Here is a 13,395-nt window from a genome sequence, read left to right as displayed (position 1 = left end):
TTTGAAAATTCCTTTATACATAATATGTACCCTTTTCCGCCGTGTAGGAATTAACATACATACCTGTTTTTTACCGTGTAAGAACTTATACATATATACCTTTTTCTAACGTGTAAGAACTAACGTATGTATTTTTGTACCTGCTACTCTCGTGTAGGAACTTACATTTGGCCTATAATTTAACAGACATACAATCAGTATTTTTATTATTTATTAACCACTGTGTATAATTTATAGAATTATTATTTGACGCGGAGATAATGTTAAGTGAAAAAAATACGGTGGTAGGTAGTAGATACCTATTTATAGCTCTTTAATCAAAAAGTCGACATTTTAAATAGCAGTGTATGAAAACCTTCAGTAGGTATTGGCGATATTGTATATTTAAATAAACTATATTATTATTAACGACATTTCAAGATTTTAATTGAAACTTATAATACTTATATAGTTATATGTATTCCAATAGTGCTAAGCTACGCGAAAAAAATGAGACGAATATTTTCAATTTGAAAATGCAATTTATATATAATACAGTGACTATTTAATCATTTATTAATGGACCACGACTAAACAAGTTATACCAGACAAATTAAATTGAAAATGTTGATTATAATGTACAACCGATATTGGATATAATATTCTAAATTAAAAAAAATGTATAACAATATTTTAAAATTATTATGTAATATTATATTATATTCTACTTCAAAATTTGTTAAAAAATATATGTTTTGTTAGTAACTTACAAAAAAAATGAAATAAAAACGTACCTATTTGGTATAGACTATAAAATATTACATTATGAAACCAAACAATCAAGATAATTAATTTTATTTTCAGTTATATAGCTGTAGACTGTAGTGCTGTACGATCAACATTTCCATGTGGTTATGGAAACCATAATTCTCAATTAATATAATAACGGTACATAGAATTATGTATTTGTTAAAAACGGATTTTCCTTTGATTCTTATAATTTGTGAGTAGTAAGTAGTATGGTATTATAGACTTTTACTTCTATAATTCTTCTAATCCTATTGGTACTAAGTTCTAATCTATTAAATTACCTATATACCTTAATACTTTTAACTCATTTTTGGCCTTTTTATAGTACCTACTTAATAATTATTTCACAAATTCCCATATTTGTAAATATACCTACATTGTATCTATACAATATATTATTAACATTATTTTATTTTATTTTATTCTTTGGTCATTAATTAATCATTATATATTCTGTCTTTTTTATAATAATCATATATTATCATACTACCATGTATTGTGTGATCGTCTGCTGATGTTATTTTTTTAAATTGTGGTTCTATTTTGTTTTAGATGCCTATTACAAAAAATTATAAAGTTAGTTAAAAAAAATTAACTGGGACGTCATACCTAATTCTCATTTATTGACCGTGTCTTCACGGATTGTGTTTAGCGCAGACAATTTTTCTGTGAAGACTTGTAGCAGAAAAAAAAATTGTGCCGTGACCAGGATTCGAACCTGGGTTATTGCGGCCACAACGCAAGGTCCTAACCACTAGACGATCACGGCCGCTAAGTGCCCGATAAAATATAGGCTATTTAAAATATGAATAACGATTGACTATTACTATTACTATATAGTTATATATTATACAAACGTAGTATACTATTATATAATATTCAAAATTGATAATATATTATTGTAAATTGTAATATGCTGAATGTTGTAAAATATAAATCTACAACGACGTAGTGGTCAACACGGAAAAGAACATTGACTCGGCCAGTTGGTACTTGGTAGTTACCGATATTTAACCGGTAAAAGCTTTTATTTATAGATATAATATGCCTAGGGTCGGATTGGCCCGGACCGCAGGGCTTCTGGCTAGTTAGGGCCCTCAGACTTCATGTTCATATTTTAAAATTAAATATATTAGGTACCATTGATTTAATAATGTAGTAATATTCCAGCAAGAGCCAGCCTGCATTTCCCACTATTATTATTATTATTTTTAATACATAGTTCAGTTCAGTAGTGTGCGCGCGACCGATGTATATGATCGGCGTTGTCACAAATTGTTTTATTGTCTCAAATTTAAGTTGTTATATCATATCAAATAATAAATTATATATATATAATTAAATCATATCAAAAATAAACTGGGCATGGTATTACACCGATTAATGACTTATAGCTAGACACTCAATTACAATTTTCAAACTTTTACACCGAATGATAAATAATAACTGATAAGTTATAGAAAAACTGTAAACTCGCAAATACGGTAATCGATTTTATTACATTTTTAGTAACCTATTTCTAGACAACCGATCACCATTCCATACCGATTCACTCAACCACTTTGAAGGTGGTTTTTACACACCAGAATCAAGTTTCACCATTCCCTAGTAGATTAAAAAAAAGATTTATAAGTAATTCAAAGTTACTTAATGATTGCATTTGCTTGGATCCAAAATTTTTATTTCTATAAAAAATGAAGTACCTGCAAAGTGCAAATGCATTACTAGAACTTACACTAGTAACACTTCTAACAACTATTAATAGAAATACACTAGCATATGATATATGAATTAGGTACAACGATTCGCTTTACAGTTTAATTCTGTTACTAAAACTTTAAAAGACACATTCATATTTTTAACCGAAGAGTCTCAACCTCCTATTTATGAAGATGAACTAGATTTAGACCAAGACCAAGCATCATTTGTTAATTTATCTAATAATTATTAATTGTAAAACATGTAATAACTGTAAAACATGTTTACGGTGTGCCTTCAATGTATTACATAGAATAGTTCAACACTCGGGCTGTTTTAACAATATATATATTATGCATATAAATTTGTATTAACATTACCATGTAACCAAATTACTTGTGAAAGAATATTTTCGAAATTAAAAAATATTAAAACATTATTAAGATCAGCTTTTTCCCAAGAAACAATTGAAGCATTGTAATTGATGAATATTGAAAGAAATTTTAAAATTGATATTGTTGAAAAGAGTTCTAGTGAATTATCTTAATAGTAGTTGTTTTAAATTTGAATTATGAAAAAAAAATAATTTAAAATTGTAATTAGCTATTTATTTACGTCTTTTGTTGTAATTGTTTCTTGTTTGTTAAGGTCGAACAAATTTTTATAAATTGTTTTATTTATAAATAATAATTTTATTTAACCTATATGTATTATTTAAAGTGCACGGTGTACCTATATAAAGTATTCCTTTTTTTTTCTATAATTTTTATTGTTATATAATTTATGTATTTTTTTTTTCATTACATTTAATTGTTATCTTAATTAAATACCAAAATTAACAAGTAAAGAGCGGAGCTAACAATTTTTAATATAACCTAAGGGCCCTTGATCAAATTGCAGACTGGGCCTTTTGACGCCAGTCCGACCCTGAATATACCTAATATATACCTTGTTTAATTGTACTTAAATAATGTGAAATGGTATATTTACATCTATAGAAAAAAAATGTTTTTCATTTTACTAATAATATTCATTCTTTTGAATAATTGAACTTTTGGTTTTTCCTATCTTTTAAGGTTTGAAGTGAACTCGGACAAATTTAATGTAATTTATAAAATGATAAAATCAATAAATATTTCAGATAATTTAGATCTATCCAAATGCCAAATCTCTGTTAAGTCCCCCCCCCCATAAATTGCCTTCACTCTAGACTTCTTATCAGGTGAGTATTATAATTTATAACTGATAAAGTTATAAGTTTTAAAGTTTATAACATATATTTATTACATTATACTTAATACCTATACTCCGATACTTGTATGTATATAAATAACATTTTTCTCCATTTTTGTAAGAAAAAAATTTAATTGAATCAGTTTTAATAATTAATAATGTATGGACTATAGGTATATCTATAGATAGAGTTACAGTTATTATTTATTAGTTATTACCTACAAATAATATGCGCGTTATTACCTAATTATTACCTATGCGTATGCAATTATGATTATATATTATATACTGTTGTAAATAAACCAACCAAATAATCTACATAATTTATCTATATAAACGAATTTTTTTATGAAATTTCCATGTATTGCTATCCCTTCTTCTTACCAATCATGGATGCCCGTGTTCATCTGATTATAATATACTTATAGCAACAATCTTAATAATTTATAAACAATTAATATGCCTATACTTATTTACCAATATCATTAGATTACATAGGTACATTATATATTATTAGTACATCGTATATAACTGTATGTGTGACATTTTATAATGATATATTATGGGTGCATATATTACACATACTTATAAATACATTTATTACTATACTACTGTAGATATGTTATAATATGCGTGGCTTAAAGATAAGCAAAAAATGTAGGTGTATGATCGTTTGCCATTGGTGATGGTGGTGATAGAAAAATTGGCCAACAGGCATCAAAGTATATTAATAAATTTGCCAATTTTATTTACACAAAGGCAGAATAATTACCTATTTAATTTATGCGATTTTGAAGACCAACTGCGAATACAACATTATACAAAGGTATAATATTATAATACTCATACTGTTTATTATTGGTATTTTTGAAGCAATTAGAAAAAAATAATATTTTATTAATTTCTGATTATGTGGTAATGCTGGGAGCCTTTCTATTCTTCTATAATTACTGTTACCTACTTTACGGCACCTCATCAGTTACTTATTATACCTTGTCTGTATAGATCGTAAATATACTTTTTTATAAATAAAAATAGTATATATATTATGAGTCTATGTCTATTGTATAATATAATATGATCGATTTGAATATTCAATGATGATAATGTTATTTTATAATTTTATATTACAACTATAATTTTTAATACCTGATAATCATTTTTAAAACTTATAATATCAATCACGTGAACATATTATCCCCGTAGTCGTTATTACGCAACACCGAACATTTAGATATTCTACATAATTAACATTTAAAATAATGATTATAAAAACTTTAATTATGTACACTTCTACGAAACCTATAAAATTATCTAATAGTTAAATATCACACTGATAAATGTGAATGTAAAATGTTATGATATTTTCAACTCAAATAAACTACATTTTTATTTAGTAGTAAGTACTTAATACTGCTCTAACTTATCTATCTGCAGTATGTTACATGTGCCTACATAATATATAACATAAAAAATAATCACCGACAATATAATTATTAATTATATGTACCTCCTATATAATAATATTAATAAATAATAATAATACTGCATAGTACACTGTATTTACAAATAACACTCACAATAATGAGAGGTTAAATTACGTATATTTTACAAACATAGTTACTAAATTTTTACTAATTAAAAAATAATCTACTAAGTAAAATTTAAAATTTAAATTCATAAATAGTTAGTTATTATTTTTGAAAATACAAATAAAAATGGTAGGCAATTGAGTGCCGCTCTACTGCATATTATGTGTCGAGTACGGGTTTGATGTAAAAGTATGTTCAATTTTATTTCAATGATAAATTATTGTACATGTACGAAAAACGGTTATGACCGTTGATAGTTCGTTAACTTATATCACCAAATTTATTTCATGATACGCTTTTTTTATTTAGCTAGACATTTATTTTACTTTCAGTATAACAATAGGTTGATAAAATGTTTTCCAAAAATATTGCATTTATTATATTATTGTTTATTATAGTATTTAATTTTTATAATAATAAGCATTTCTATATTATATAGTATATTTATATTATATCAACTTATACCTACCTATAATTCAAAATATAATAACATCTTTCTTTGAATACCGAAAACTGCAATAAAAATGGATTCATAGTATAATATGTAGATAACATTTTAAGATAAGTAAAAAATGTTATTGTAAACATTTATAATAATATAAGTACGTGGAAGGTTCAAATCCCCACAAATAATGTTTTTAATTTATAAAAAAAATAATTAACATCGTTATTAATTATCTTTAAATTTTAAATAAGTCCAAATTTGAACTTAAAATGTTTCTAAAAAAAAAAATAATAATTATCTTCATATATTTTTTTTAGAATTTATGGTTTTAGTATGAACTACTTAAAAGGAACATTTATAATTTTGACCTTTTCAAAGTAGTACTGAAAGTACAAATTAGATCCAATTTTTTATTAAAAACCACTCTCAAAATTGAAATCCATAGTATTTTATCGAGTAATTATCGCGTTCAAATACTCAATGAAAAAAAACGAACACATCATTGTAATATAACTATATTAATCACTCCGCTTAGAATCTTAAATAAACCGTTTTAAAAGCAATATAATAAAATAAATTCTATAGAAACTATAGATTTATTTCTATTGTAAATAGATAGTTTGATGTGTAATCTATTAAATTGTGCCATGTTTATAAATTATACAAAGCAGAATAAAAAAAAAAAACAAAAATATTTAAGCCAAACCAGTTTTTAACAAAATCAATTTTGGTTTTTAAATATTTGTTTTTAACTTTTCAATTTTTTTTTTATTTTATCGTTTTAATTCCTTACAGTCATACATATTTTAAATTTCTCTGAAACTTTAAGACCTAGAATTTACTTTTATTAGATGAATTTAAATAATTTAAATGTGAAAGTTGCAGATTTCAACGAAACATTTAAGAAGTAATAATTTAGATCTATTTACTGAAATGTTATATTACTTTATTTGTTTAGTCTTTATGGCGAGTTTGGACTTTGATACAAAGTTAAGTCAATTTACAATCTCCTTAAGGCATACCATTTATTTGAAACATTAGTTTGAGATACAACGATATTTAACATAATATTTGTGGTGGTCATATAACATATTACATTATATCTGTGTTCTGTATAATATATTTATTCAAAACTATGAAGATAAATATAACTTATGAACAAAAAAGAATAATAAGCCAGTGAATATTAACCATGGGTATAAATATACCTATAATATTACAATTATATAATTTCAAGTTGAACAGTAAATTTCATGGGGAGCGGCGGTCTACATCACTGAGATCTAACGTCAGAAAACGTCGTATATAGCCAAATATAGAAATAATCTATATTTACCATTGACTTAACTAAAATTATAATATTATTTTTATCTAACCAAGTTATAATATTCTCGAATACATCTTGTAATATTGGTCACAAAGTTTAATGAATAATGAATGTTCAAAAAACATTGTCAACTATCTAACATTTATATCTATATTTTTTTTAGTTTAAATATTGATATTAATAATTTTTAAATAAAATTTTAAACGGTTTAGAAGTACATTTTTAAAAAGGATTAATTGTTGAAGTTAACTTCATGAAAAATTCAAATGTTTTCAAAATTGTACCGATTTACATAATTATATTTTTAATATTATTGGCATACGATATTAGATAGATCGTGATAATAACTTGCTAGTAATTAAAATTTAAAGTCGATAATCGAACCCTTTAAACCATATAAGTTGAGATAATAATAATTGATACCTAGATTTAAATTTAGAAAAATGAAATTTTAAACCATATAGTTTTCTCCGCAAGACTGTATTACTGAGACATTGTAATTAAAATTCGGAATATTTGATATTATTTTAGTATACTAGTAGGTTTAAATATTTTTGAATTGGTTCCCTACCTTTTTTTTAATAATACATTGATTACCAAAATGTTATCAATTATTTTAAGTAATAATATGTTCTTTCCTATAGTAGTTGACGTCTATTCGTTTATATAAGATAATCGAACAAGTTTATATGATGAATATGATTCTTAATTTTAATATGTTATAGTTTACGATATCACGATCATATATTTTGTAATTAAACTGAGAATTATATATCAAAATAGATATATATTTTTTCCACATAAAATTATTTAATAAAAATTTTAAAAAAATTTCACAAGAATGGAGAAAAAAATAAAAAGCTAAACAATCAAGACACAAACAATTATTGAACACATCGTTACCCATTGTATAATATATACATATTACATATACATTATACTTAATAAATGTGTACAGAATATTTTTGCATAAATTTTACTCTTTATAACAACTTACTACTTATTTAGTGTAATAATTTAATCATGTAAATATATTTTTAAAGGGCTTGTTATATATTGTATATCACGAGTATATACAGAGTGATTCTTTTATCAAACAACACTCATTATTTCAAAAATTAATAATTTTTTTTAATTTTTTTTTCAAAATTTTTGGTTTTATGCTTTTCTAAAACTATGTAAAATTTTATTTTTTCACTCTTATATTTAATAGTGAAAACACTTTCGAATTTTGATTTTCAAATGGCAACTTATATTTAAAACGACATAAAATAGTAGGAATATTTTTTTTATGAATTCTAACGTTAAGCCATAGCACTAATAAGTAAACATTTGTATTATCTATTTTTATTGGGAATATCCAACAATTTTGTTCGATGAGAGTTTATCTGTGATTAAAGTATTGTTATTTGTCACGTGTAGTAGGTATTTTCATATTATGATATTGTTATAATAATGAAACCACAATAATTAAAATTTAAAATGATAAGATGTTATTTTTTAAATGTTTCATCTGATTTATTATTAATCATAATCTGTGATATTACGAATAATATAGTGGCATAGTCCACAATAGTCTATAGTTCGTATTCCGTATTCGTATAAGTATTAGGAGGTACAAATTAAACTACAAAGATATTAGTACCTTTGGTCTTTGCAAATAATAATTGTGTTCTAATCAATGTTTCACAGCCGTAATAACCTTTGGGACTAACACCTGAAAACCTCAAACCACCCAACTTTGAGCAGCTATAACTCGCGAATGGTTAAATGAAAAATAATAATAAATAACCAGACACTTTCGAACTAATTATTATATACTTTCTATATTTAAAATTGATATAAAAAACGATACGATAGTTGAGCTCCGTTACCCCATAGCACTGCCATGTTTGAAATTGAATATAAAACTTATCCAGTATTATGTACTTTATTTTGTATAATTTTATACAACCAAAATAAAATTTTGTACACCTTCCTGAACACGAGAAAACGCGATTTTCCCGTGTCCGTGCTGCGGTAACGTTACCGCGGCATTGCTAATGACCAATTTTTATCAAATAAAATTACATATAACTCATATAGTATTATGTACTTTATTTTTTACAATTTTGTACAACCAGAATACAATTTTGAATACCTCCTCGAACACGAGAAAACGCGACAAAATTGTACAAAATAAAGTACATAATACTGGATAATTTTTATACTCAGTTTCTAACATGGCAGTGCTGAGGTAACGGACCTCAATATATAGTTGGTATAATTTTTTTATAAAATGGTCTTAAAACATGAATTTTCTGTCTTACTACTTTACTAGTCTAAAATTCAACTGCTACGGCTTACTAATACGCTTTGTGTCTACACCCAGTGCCGCTTATTTGAAATAAATTACTGTAATAGTATTTCTTCCCAGATGGCTGGTTTACAATTATTATATACTAATACAGTATGTACTATGCTAATTAATATAATTGAGCGTTCATAACAATATTATGTATAAATACAAATTAATAATTTAAATAAAAATAGCATATTAAATTATTCTTAGTAGTTTATATTTATCGGTTAATATTTTTATAAATTGAAACTTTGAAATTACATCAGTATTATATTTTTAAATAATATCTTTCGAAAATTGGTTTTTATACTGAATTTCTTTTCGATTTTATTTTGAAGACTCATATAATAATAATTGTAGTATCAGCTTAATACTATATGGCGTATTTAAAATGTTGAATAAACTAGTGACTAAAATTACGAGTTAAATTTGAAATAGACAGATATCTACGAGTCAAACTAATTGAGTGCTAAGTGCAATTAATGTCGTAAAAGTAAACGCATATACTTAAAATAAATCATAATATTTTGTGATTTTAAAAGTCAATATGCAAATACACATTTTTGGGAGCTAAATCAAGCCGATTTCATATTTACCCAAAATTAGGAACCAATTCAATGGTCGTCTAGTATATTATACCTACTACATTCCCGGTCCGATAAACCAATATACCTAATTATGATTATAAAACTACATAATTGGAGTTTGGGACGATTCACGTATAAATCGCTGTCTCATAGGAATTCGGAAAATATAAGTGCTAGAAGTGTACGAGTATAGGAGTAATATATTATGATGTTTATTACATAATAGTAATGTACAGTAATAATAAAAAATCGTCAGAACCTGAAATTCAAAAATAAAAACAAGTTTTCCTGACCGAAACACCGCGCGCCGCCAACGACCGCACGGCCTTCGTTGTACAATAATGGAACTCGCTATATGTATTATACAGAGATACGATCACCACGTATATACGTGTATTATTCATGCTATACGCATGTAACATGTATATACTAAACACACACCGAACATCACTTCAAAGGTTTTATATCACGTGGCTTAACCGAGATTTTAGGGTCGTCCGTGAGTGAATAATAAATAAATAATAATATAATTCCATTATAGGTTCCCATGGGGCTGTTGCAGCAGGTGGTGCTGTTGACGTCATATCGCCGGAGTCAGTGTATATACATATTCGAGATGATTTATTGACTGTCAATATTGTTTCTCTGTAGGTATATCGAGTTTGATTTTATTTTTATTTTTTAACGCTGGTTTTTGTAATTGTGTTTTCTATAAAATCGGTCCCTCGTTTGCTTTTTATTTCAAAAGTAATCCTTTTTACATCTTATTTTTTCAATTCTTTGATGTTACAGTGAAATGTAATTTCCCAAAAATGTTGAAATTCCTATATATTATGTATATATACATAAAATATAGTTAGCTACCTCCGTGACGAACAGCGGCGCCCTACTGAGAAAGTTATTACTAGAGTTTAACACTGTTAAATATTCATCGATCAATCTGTGTGTGACAATACAAAGAATATATAATAAATTATCGATTACATTTTGATAGAATCGTAAGAAATACAATATATATTCTTTTGACTTCGCCTAAGTTGTTATATAAGTAACAAAATTTGAGTGTAAAAAATCGAGTTAAAAATGTTAAAATTTGGTCGATTTTTATTTTTGGGTGAGGTATATTATAATATTATAATGATTTCCCCTGTAATGAATTTTAAAGACATCTTCAACATAGTCTTCAATCCATCGTATATTCATACTGACTACGACTAGATAACTAGAGATACGTTCGACTGTTGTTTCCAGTGGCGTGAATACTAAATAGTGGGGGAGGAGAAAGGGCTTGGTAGGGCAAATTCTCTAGCTGTTAAATGTCTCGTGAAAGTACGCTGGACAATAGTGTTTGAAGTCCAAAACACCAACGATGAATTATTAATCTATATACGTAACGTAAATACAATTTAAAATGTTACTCGTAATAAAATGATCGTGAAAATAAAATAAAATATTTAAAGCGAGTTTCAAAAGTTTAATGTTGACTGCATACTAAAGAGTTGCATCTTAATGATAACTACAAAAAAAGGTCTAATCCGAATAACGCCCAGGGTATTTTTTACGTAATATAAATAACGGCCACGATCTGCGGATTAGATTTTTTTTCGAAATTATTTTTGGGACGAAGAAAATATACATCCATCAAACTGTAGTTGCATATAAAGAGTACATTTATTATAAATTAATCTAATATAAATAATAATTATATTTTGTAAAATATAAATACTATTAAAATAAAAAGACCAGTTTCATAGTTTAATAATCTTAATATTTGGCCATTAAAGCTATTTTTAAATTAAAATATTTTTTTATAACATGCTTTTCTAATAAGTAAAAAATAAGAACGAGTAAATGTGACGAAAGAAACAAAGGCGTTTCACAGAATGAAGAAGCTTAGAGGAGGAAATTTGAGGCTTTTATTCGGCCTTTAAAGTTAACAAAATGTTAAATATATTTTTTTAAATCTTTGTAATGATCTTCTTCGTAAATTACAATTCCTAATACATTCTTAACATCCCGATCACTAAAATATATATCTTAGTGACATTTTTGCCCTCTCCTTGAAGATTGTTCAATCCAACAGTACCAGGGCCACATGCCTACTAACTGGTTTTGTGCATCGCATTATTTTTGAAATCGTTTTCGGTGAGGTAGTTATTTATAAAGAATATTATATTACTTCTTCGTTACATTTTTGTCCTGTCCTAGCAGATGTTTCGGTCCAACGGTACCAGGGCCACATGCCTACTAACTGGTTTGTGCACCGCATTATTTTTAAAATCGTTTTCAGTGTAATAGTTATATACTTAAAATATTTTCTATTAAATGAAAGAGGTTGAACACAAACTTGGTTGCCTAAATTCCTGGTCCTAAAAATCCTTTTATTGTGCTAAAAATTTCAATTTTACTTAGAATTTTCTATGTTGTTTAATTGTAAAATTTATTTTGTTACAATGATCAAGAAAAATATAAAAATAAAAATAAAAATAATAATAATTAATATCTAAAAATCATACGCACTTCATTAGTGAAATTGTACCTAGAAACGTATGGAGATATTGTGGACTACTGATGCATACATGTTAAGTACACCAAGATATTCCAAAACAAGTTATACGAGTTAAATATTAATAAATATTTCATTTTCTTTTTACTTAAAATCGTTATTGTATACGTCGTGAATTTTTATTTATTTCAGTAATAGTCATGGACCATTAATATTTTTACAAAATAATTTGATAATATTATCTATTACTAAGTAAATAAATAAATACTAATAAAGTAGTATAACATTCACTATGCCAGTATAGATTTATATTATATATTGTATGTACCATGTACGTATATAATGTTGTACACAAATACTAATCAAAATTAATTAATACCGTGTAGATCTGTTCTTGTATTTTGGTAATGATTCCATGAATTTTGGAAACTGTTTTAGTAGAGAAGTAATTGGGCCCTTAGTTACTACAATAGCCGTGTCTTAATAATCCACCCTTTGAAATCAAACGCCTCGAGCAAGCGCGCAACCTTTTCAAAATACATTAAATCGCAGTATTGCTGCGGGGCCTATGCGATCAATATATCCCTTACTATCTCTTGCGACGCCATTTATACAATTTTTATTTTAAAGCATAATATTAATAACTGTATACGAATATTTTTTTAAAAATTATTTTCACTTGTGTCAATTTGGTATTATTATTATTATTATTTTTTGTTAATAATTATTAAACCGGCAATCACGTTATTTTTATATAGTGCGTGTTTATAATTTACAGACTGTTGACAGAAATAAAAATAAGTTAATATCATTTGATTTTATCACTTTAGCATGTACACGAATACACGTAACGCGTATTTGCAATTTGCATAATATA

General features: G+C 25.8%; 1 non-coding gene across 1 annotated transcript; it reads right to left on the bottom strand.

Annotated features, from left to right (window-relative positions):
• Positions 1-1,486: 1,486 nt before the first annotated feature.
• Trnah-gug lies at positions 1,487-1,558 on the bottom strand. Its single transcript has one exon. It is a non-coding gene; the product is annotated as a tRNA-His (tRNA).
• Between the last annotated feature and the right edge of the window lie 11,837 nt (positions 1,559-13,395).

This window comes from Rhopalosiphum maidis, chromosome 1 (genome assembly GCF_003676215.2).
Source record: "Rhopalosiphum maidis isolate BTI-1 chromosome 1, ASM367621v3, whole genome shotgun sequence".
In the NCBI taxonomy this organism is placed as follows: Eukaryota; Metazoa; Arthropoda; class Insecta; order Hemiptera; family Aphididae; genus Rhopalosiphum; species Rhopalosiphum maidis.
This window is presented reverse-complemented; position numbering and strand designations above follow the sequence as displayed.